We start from the raw sequence: 7,890 nt of genomic DNA, 5'->3' as shown, positions 1-7,890 counted from the left end.
TCAAGTTATATATAACTAGCAAACATCTTTGGAAACTGAATAACAATATGACTAATTTGTATTGCAATAATATTATATGGATTGTATTAATTCAGTGAATTGTAGGTGAAAAGATAAATTCGAGTTTTGGCAAGTTTCACACTTTCTTTTGGGAAGTAACGCACACATATTGATGATAAAAGACGTATTGGAACATACAGTAAAGCAGAAATAGCATATTGTTCTGTGTCCCATGGCTCTCAGTGGGGTACTAACAGCAGAGACTGGACTGAATAGGAGAGACTGTTTCTCAGTAGATAACGATCAGGTGACCAATGCCTTCCACACATTAGCTTGAATCAACTAGGAAATTAGTGTCATTCTTCAGCATGTGTTGGCGATAAGCAAAATTGCTTCTTGGGTCCATATTATTCGAAGGAAAGCATGACTCTAAAGCAACGGGTGACTAGCAAATGACACGTCCAAGTATTATTGGTTTTCTTACTGGGTAAGTGCTAACTTGTGCATTCCGATGGCTTTGGAGTGTAAAGATGTCTGCTTTAAGGGCCTCTTTTTTCCATAAATTCTGAGGTCACTGTATAACCTTATCGGAACCCAGGAACCCATTCTTGGGTTTGACGATGAAGCATCGCACTATGACTATGAAAATAAAGTATCAGAATAGAGCTGAGGGCCAGAGACTCTTACAGAACAATAGTGAAATTCACACCTGAGCAATCTAAGTGCCCACATATAATTGAAGTGTGCACGTCATGGGCTGACGCAACCTTGGTGCCTGCTTTCTTGTGGCCAGCTTAAGGGTTTGAGTTACTACAAGAAAGAACAGAGGTCAGCTTTCCCCACTGACTCAAGGAGTCCTGAGGACATAGGTCTCACTTCCTGGACTCCCCAAAATAATTTTATTTTTAGTTATACCTAGGAACTGTTGTGCACGTCTACATCTGCAGAAAGGCCGAGAAGCAAGATTAACTTTTCCAGGAATCAGACACTGAGGGTATTAAAGTGGGAGACTGTTTGCATTGGTCTCCTTCCCCAGGGCCACTCTGCAGCTACAAGCCTGGTCTGGGGCTTGTATTTGGTCTCTGTTGGCTCAGTGACCTTTCTCAGGTCCATTCACCAGCACAGGGCTAGCACCTCTGCTCAGAAGGGGGTTGAATGACCTCAAGACTTGGCCTCAACCTTGGTCAACAATTCACTCCTGCTCCAGCACCAAACTGCAAAGATCATTTGTTTACTATTTCTATCCACAGACCAAGAGAAACAGAAATAGGTCTTCTTGTTCCAGTTTAACAAAAACACACACAGGGAATATTGACTCTAGATTTCCCATATTCCTTTAGCTTTTTCTCACTTACTATGCCGGAAATGCTGGCAAAGAAATCATAGGATAGGATTTTTGGAAAGGAAAATTATTAGTGAAAGTAGTTCATGTGTAAAATGCATAATTTACTTCAGATAAAAAGGAATCCATTCTCAAATTCTGTGATTTAGAGCACAGAAAATTTTGGATTATTCAACATGAGTTAATCCTGTTCTACTGCATTTTAATGAGATAATTTTAATTCATAAATTATTACTAGAGCCAAAATTAAAAAAAGAAATGTTATTGGAAATATTTGATAAATAGGACATTAAAACTGTTCTAAATATATGCTTTCCTATAGTTAAAATTCAGTGTTCTCATCAGTATCATAGTGTACCAAAGCCCTACCAAATTCTAAATTTCCTATTCCAATAAAATAAAGTAGGAATTAGCTCACTTTATTATCCTATAAGTGTAGAACTGGATGTCTGTTGATACTGCACATAGTGTAAAAACTTTTCTTTGTTGATCTTCTGAGACATTTAATGACCATCTTTGAAAACAAAACAAAACAACAAAATCATAAAACTTGTGGTCTAATAAGAAATTAGAAAATTAAAAGGATTTGGGAAAATTGTGGCAATAATTGGATTCTCACAGCCACTGCAAGTCTTCCTGCCTGTTACTACTGTTCTCTGAGGCTTCTCAAGAGTATAGAACTATGTTAACTATTCCCCATGTCTGTTGACTAGAACATGCCTGTAGACTACACCTGAACTGCTGGGTTTCCGTAGCCAAGGAGAAGTGAAACTGGGGCAGGGCTCAGATGTGCAGGGGTCTGGAGGAATGGGGAAGTTGTGGGGATCACAGCTTACCTAGTCTCTCACTGTACCCTGAGGTAGATGAGTTGGTCCCACTGTCTTTTGAGTGACCGCAGCAGTTTGAATGGAATGGTTACCATCTCACATACAAGAGGTTTGACTGGTTATCTTACATTCACCTGCTTTAAGGGAAGCTTGTGAACCTGTGGAATCTTCCCTAACTCTGGGAAGTCAGGCTGGGGCCTTTGCAGGACTCACTGAGAAGTCAGTCACAGGGATGCTGGGAAGTCACCCACAGGGGATGCTGGGAAGTCAGTCACAGGGGATGCTGGGAAGTCACCCACAGGGGATGCTGAACAACTCTGTGCAAAAAGGAACACTACTGCATGCCCATTTTATGCCAGATACTTTTTTAGGCCCTGGGGACCCAGTAGTGAACAAAACAGATAAAACAAAAAATTCTGCTGTCATAGAGCTTACATCCTATGTGACATGCCTCCTTTCCTTCCTTCTCTTCTTCTCTAGACTCTGATTTCAGAGATAGAATCAAAGTTTTTGATGGCGCTGACAATTCAAAATCTTAGATCCAGACCTGTGGAAGAAAAAGAAGAAGAAAGGAAGAGAAGGGAAGAAAGGAGAGACATGCAAATGTTAGTAAATTTCTCTACTGCAAACCACCCTCCTTCATGGCCCTTCCACCAATCAATCTATCTGGTTTCCCACCTCCAGTGCTTCATTTCTCTGCCCAAACTTGCTGATTTCTAAAGTTACAACTTTCCAAAAACACTTGTTCCTTCCCTTGGAGGATCTGGCTTTCAGTTGTTAAAAGGCATTTCTAGCATCTAGTTACCTACCGAGAATGAATCAAGCCATCAGTTTTGTCCTGCTTACTGAGCCATTTCGAAAATATGCTCCGCTGAAGACTAAAAACTCGCAACTTAACATTTCATTAAGTGGTGTGGACTAAGTGATCGACTTAGTTAAGCCTTCAGTGGAGTCAGTTATAGAGGCTGACGTGCCAAAGCAGTGTGAGGCCTCTGCAGAGCCAGGAAATGCCACAGGTAGTGTGCTGCAGCTAAACGCAAGAAAATTTAAGGGAGGAGAACATAAAAAAAAAAAAAAAAAAATCAGAAAATCATATTGGCGGATGTACACTTAGGAATTAGTCTTCTGTTTTTCTTTCTATAGGCAGAACCATGTCTTAAACAATGCTAGCAGTTGAAGATCTTTCATATCTAAGGGGTAGAGGTAATTTGGCCAACTTCTCAGCTTTGGTCATCGTCTATAGGTTGGGGCACACACATTCTTTTGGCGTGCAAAGCGGAAGACTATCCTTTGCCAAAGTACTGCCAAGCCAGTGGTCACTTGCATCACGCCAAAGAAAAATCGCAGCGGCCAGAGTTGAAGAGGCCTGGGAGACTTTACTCAGGATGACCTCAGCAGGACAGAGAGACTGACCTCTGCTGAAACAAAAGGTAGTGAGAGGGTTCTTAAGCCCTGAGGTGGGCTGGCGGAAAACGACCACAGGACGTTAGGAGGGAGACTGATCAACGTGAGCAGGTCGTCTGTGTTTGTTATTTGATAATCATCAAAGTTAGGCTTTCTCCTTCCCGCTGAGACTGGGAGGCAGAGGCAGGACCTCTTTCCGTGACTACGTTTCAAAGGGGTGGCTCCCAGGCCCTGGGTAAAGACGTTCCTCAGTTGCAAAACTGTCCAGAGGCTGAGAAAAGCTCTGTCTACATTTCAAAGGGGTGGAGACCGAAGGCAATATAAATTTTCTAAAGTAAAAACTCTGAGAAAATGGAGCTTTAGAGCGTACATTCAGGAAGAAATCTGTCTAAGGTTTAGTCATACTGAGGGAACGTTAAGGCTGTCTCGGTCAGTTAGTCATCACAAAGAGCTTATGTAAAGCCCTCATGTATCTTCATTTCTCTTCACTTCTCTGAGAGATGTACAATAAATCATTCATGTCCATGTCCCGTGCCAGGCCTTGAGTCTGGGTATAGAATGGGGAGAATGCTTTTGTGGTGCAGTGACCAAACAGCCAGAAGATAATCACCCACGCAAATGTAAGTGACGGGTAAGGCAAGTTCCACCAATGCAGATATATTGTGTTCTGAGAGTCTGTATGGGGGTTTGACATAGCCTAAGTGACAGAGAAGAATTCCCTCAGGAAGTGATGTTTGAGCTGAGATCAGAAGGACAAGTAAGGACTCAATGAAGAAGGGAAGAAAACTTCTAGGGTGAGTCATGAGCCCCTGGGAAGGCTCCGAGAAGAGGGGTGGAGGAGGACTAAAGATAGGAAGTAAGAGGAGAAGAAAAAGGAGTAGCAAACGTTGTCAGAGCAAGCGCAGGACAAAGGGGATGAGCGAGAGGCCCAGGAGCTGCGTTGAGAGCTGCACTCAACTTGTTAAGGATTTAAGGTGGTGAAAGAGGGCCAGGGCCCAGAGAAGAACTCACCTGTCCTGTGGCTTCATCTGTTAACCACAGGCACAGTTTGGAGCATCCATGCCTAGAACCAACTTCTCTGAGTCTCTAAAAGCAGGATGTCGTTCAACCCACTTTCCTCTCTGATAGCGCCTCTCCACGATAACTCACTGATGTCTTGAGTCCTGGACTCGTGCCTCACAAAATCAGATCGAGAGTAATGTCAGCCTTAAAGGGCTGAGCTTTTATCACATACACACAGCAAAGTCAAGTTCATAAATAGGAATACCCACTTTTGCGTCAGAGCAATGATCAGACATTCTCCTCTAGTCTCCACTGTCCACTTGGGCTCTGAGTTACCCCCTCTGTCCTGTTGCACCTACATAATCTCGATTTTCTGACACATCTAGAAATCAGAGTATCGATACTCACTAAAATGGTGATCTTAGCCCATCATTACATGTCAAGAACATGATTTCAAGTTACATTCTTCAAAAGCGTTGTGAACCAAAGCAAGCAATAGTTCAAAGAAGTAAAAATATTTCAAGAAATTATTTAATGTCACCTTTTCTAGATGGCGGACTGACAGCTTGGAGCACATCAGAGCCTCATAGAGATGGAATGAGTTTTGTTGAGTCTCAGGGCTTATGTAGAGTACTTAGCACAGCTTCTGACATAAAATGGGCAAGTAGTAATGTTACTTTTTTTTTATCATTCTTATTATTAATAATTATGGTCTTAATTAATGCTTACAATATTCCCCTTAGCCTTACTTGAGGTCAAATGTAAAAATTTCTGGAAGAGCAGTGAAAGATGTATTTACAACTGGATGCTAAAAAGTATTATGTATATTATACTGAAAAACATACCAGACTTCTAGTTGGTCTGGCTCACAATGTCCCATTAGACCCCACAAGCTGAGGTGAACGTACAAATGCCCACAAGTTTTCTCAATGTTTTAACAAGCAAAACTTTGCTGTAAGGCTCAAAATCATACAGGCTCATCCACCAAATTTTGATTACATGGAGTAGATTATTGCAGTCTTTCTCTTATTCTTTCATGAAATAGGATGTCTTCCAAGAAATAGAACTTTTAACATGTAATAACAATCTTTGCTGAGTTGTGGAGATTTAACCAAGTTTTTTGTGGATTTGAGTCAGTTTATTATTTCCCATTTTCTATCAAGGTTCAGGTGTACTTTGAACACATTTATGTGGTTATTCTAGCTATCCTTCTTGAAAACCTTCCAGGAAAATACCAAACAGAATGGCTAAACAATCAAGTGTAGATGACTTTAGAAGATGAAAGGATTCAGGCGTGCTTTGGGTCATTTTCCAAAGCCACGGCATTGAAATAATGAACCTTCAGTAACACAGGTTGTTTGAAGCTGACCAACTGTACTCCCTGAATGCACAGATTGAAGAAAATTGAACCTCTATAATTTCCAGGAGACACCTTAAGAATCAGATGTGGGTCATGAGATGCCTTGCAGCTCACCTAATGGCCCCGCCTTACTTACTGAATCTCTGCTCTAACAGGGACAACCCAGCCTAATACCCACCTATTTCTATTGGCATCATCTGTGTCTATTGGCAGATTGTTGGGTTTCACCAAACTAGTGCTACTTATCTATCTTCAATTTATCCATCCATCCATCCATCCATCCATTTGCTCCATCGTTTACTCACCATTAATGTAGCAAATCTTTGCAAAACATGTATCTACTATATAATGGAAGGGTAGAGTAAGCTGTGAAAATAGGTTTGAGTAAAACATGATCTCTGTCCTCTGAGATGCCACGTTTGTATTTAGGAGCTTATAAAAGCTGGTTTCTAGTTCTGTTCTTTTCCTTCCCACTTACAATTTGTTTTGCCCTGCCTCTCCTATCTTTCCCTGACACTCACCTCATTTCTCACACTTCGGTCACTGTGGACTCTCATCTGTAATTTTTTTTATTGATGTCTCATGCCAATTCATGCCTGCTAATAATCAACTAAACTTCAGTGGTTCTAAAACCTCTCCCCTCCCATACACCCAAATATGTCTAGTATTAGACCAACACTCTGATTTCCCTTTGGGAGAATTACCTTTACCCCACTAAATAAAGCCTATTTAATGTCCTAATAAATACAGTCTGCCAACCAAGGTCCTTGGCTCCTCCCTAGCCAAAGAGTGAGCAAGCGACTGAAGCTAGACTAATTAGTTGTTCTTCCTGGAATTTTTGTCACTAATGGAATGAAAAGAGTAGCGATGGTAGAGGTGAAACGTACAGGCAGCAGGTCTGAGACAAGATGTCTACAGGTGCCCCAGCTACACTGGTTCTTGCCCAGTTCTCCTGCCTTCCGTCTATGAGCTCCCCCGCCCCTTGCCCTAATTGCTCTGATGAGTTTCTTTCCTGTTGCATGGCCTAAGTTGCTGTCTATAGTTTCCAAACATAAAACCCTAATGGATGTTCTCTCTGTTTGGGAAATCTTTGGATCTCTAAGGATCATATGTAGATCTTGCCTCCAATACTTTCATGGAAACCCTGGGAAACATCTCAGAGGTACTCACCATGCCTCAGGGCACGACGGGTCCCCCTGCCCCCTGAAGCTGACCTCCACTACTCAAACTCTTTGCGTGTCGAAGCTGTCTCCCACCTCCTGGGACCCTCTTGTACTGAAGCTACGCTGTGTTCTTTGGCAGCACGACATGAAACTTGACCCATGGTGCTGTTTTGCTACGTGGTTTTAAGAGTGGTGCTACCTCTTTCCCCAGTGTCTTAGAGACACTCAAATAAAATTGTGCTTCTTACATTCACTTGAATTTTCTTCTCTAGAGGACTGAGACAGGAATCCATGGAAGCTGGGCCTTGGAAAGACAGCAATTAAACAAAACATTAATTGTGTGATTGCACTATAGTTGTGGTGGTTCACACTGCTGTTTGTGAGCTGACCGTGTTTCCTTTGATTCTGCACTGAGGGGTTTTGAAATGACTCTGCGGAAACAAACAGCTGCTCACCTAAATAATGCATTTGAGTCTCATTGACAATTTGCTTTACGGTCTGAAATATTTAGCTGTTTAAAAGGTCAGGTGAGAAGCACTTAAGAATTACATGTTGTATTTGGGATTTTCCCCTTCTGTCGTATTGAATAAGAGCCATTCCTTTCAGTTTACAGGTGTGTCCATCTGAGTCTTCTGGGACATCAGCATTCTCAGCCTAAACTCCTTCATGTATTCTAGGTCATCATCCACTTCAATCTGTTCCCTTAAAAGTATAATTATCACTCCTGATGACTTTCTTATTTTCTGTTCACCACAAGGAAAAAAATTCATTTTATATCTATTGCATTAAACA

Source organism: Camelus bactrianus, chromosome 8 (assembly GCF_048773025.1).
Source record: "Camelus bactrianus isolate YW-2024 breed Bactrian camel chromosome 8, ASM4877302v1, whole genome shotgun sequence".
Classification (NCBI taxonomy): Eukaryota; Metazoa; Chordata; class Mammalia; order Artiodactyla; family Camelidae; genus Camelus; species Camelus bactrianus.
The sequence above is the reverse complement of the archived record's forward strand: the minus strand, read 5'-3'. Positions refer to the sequence as shown.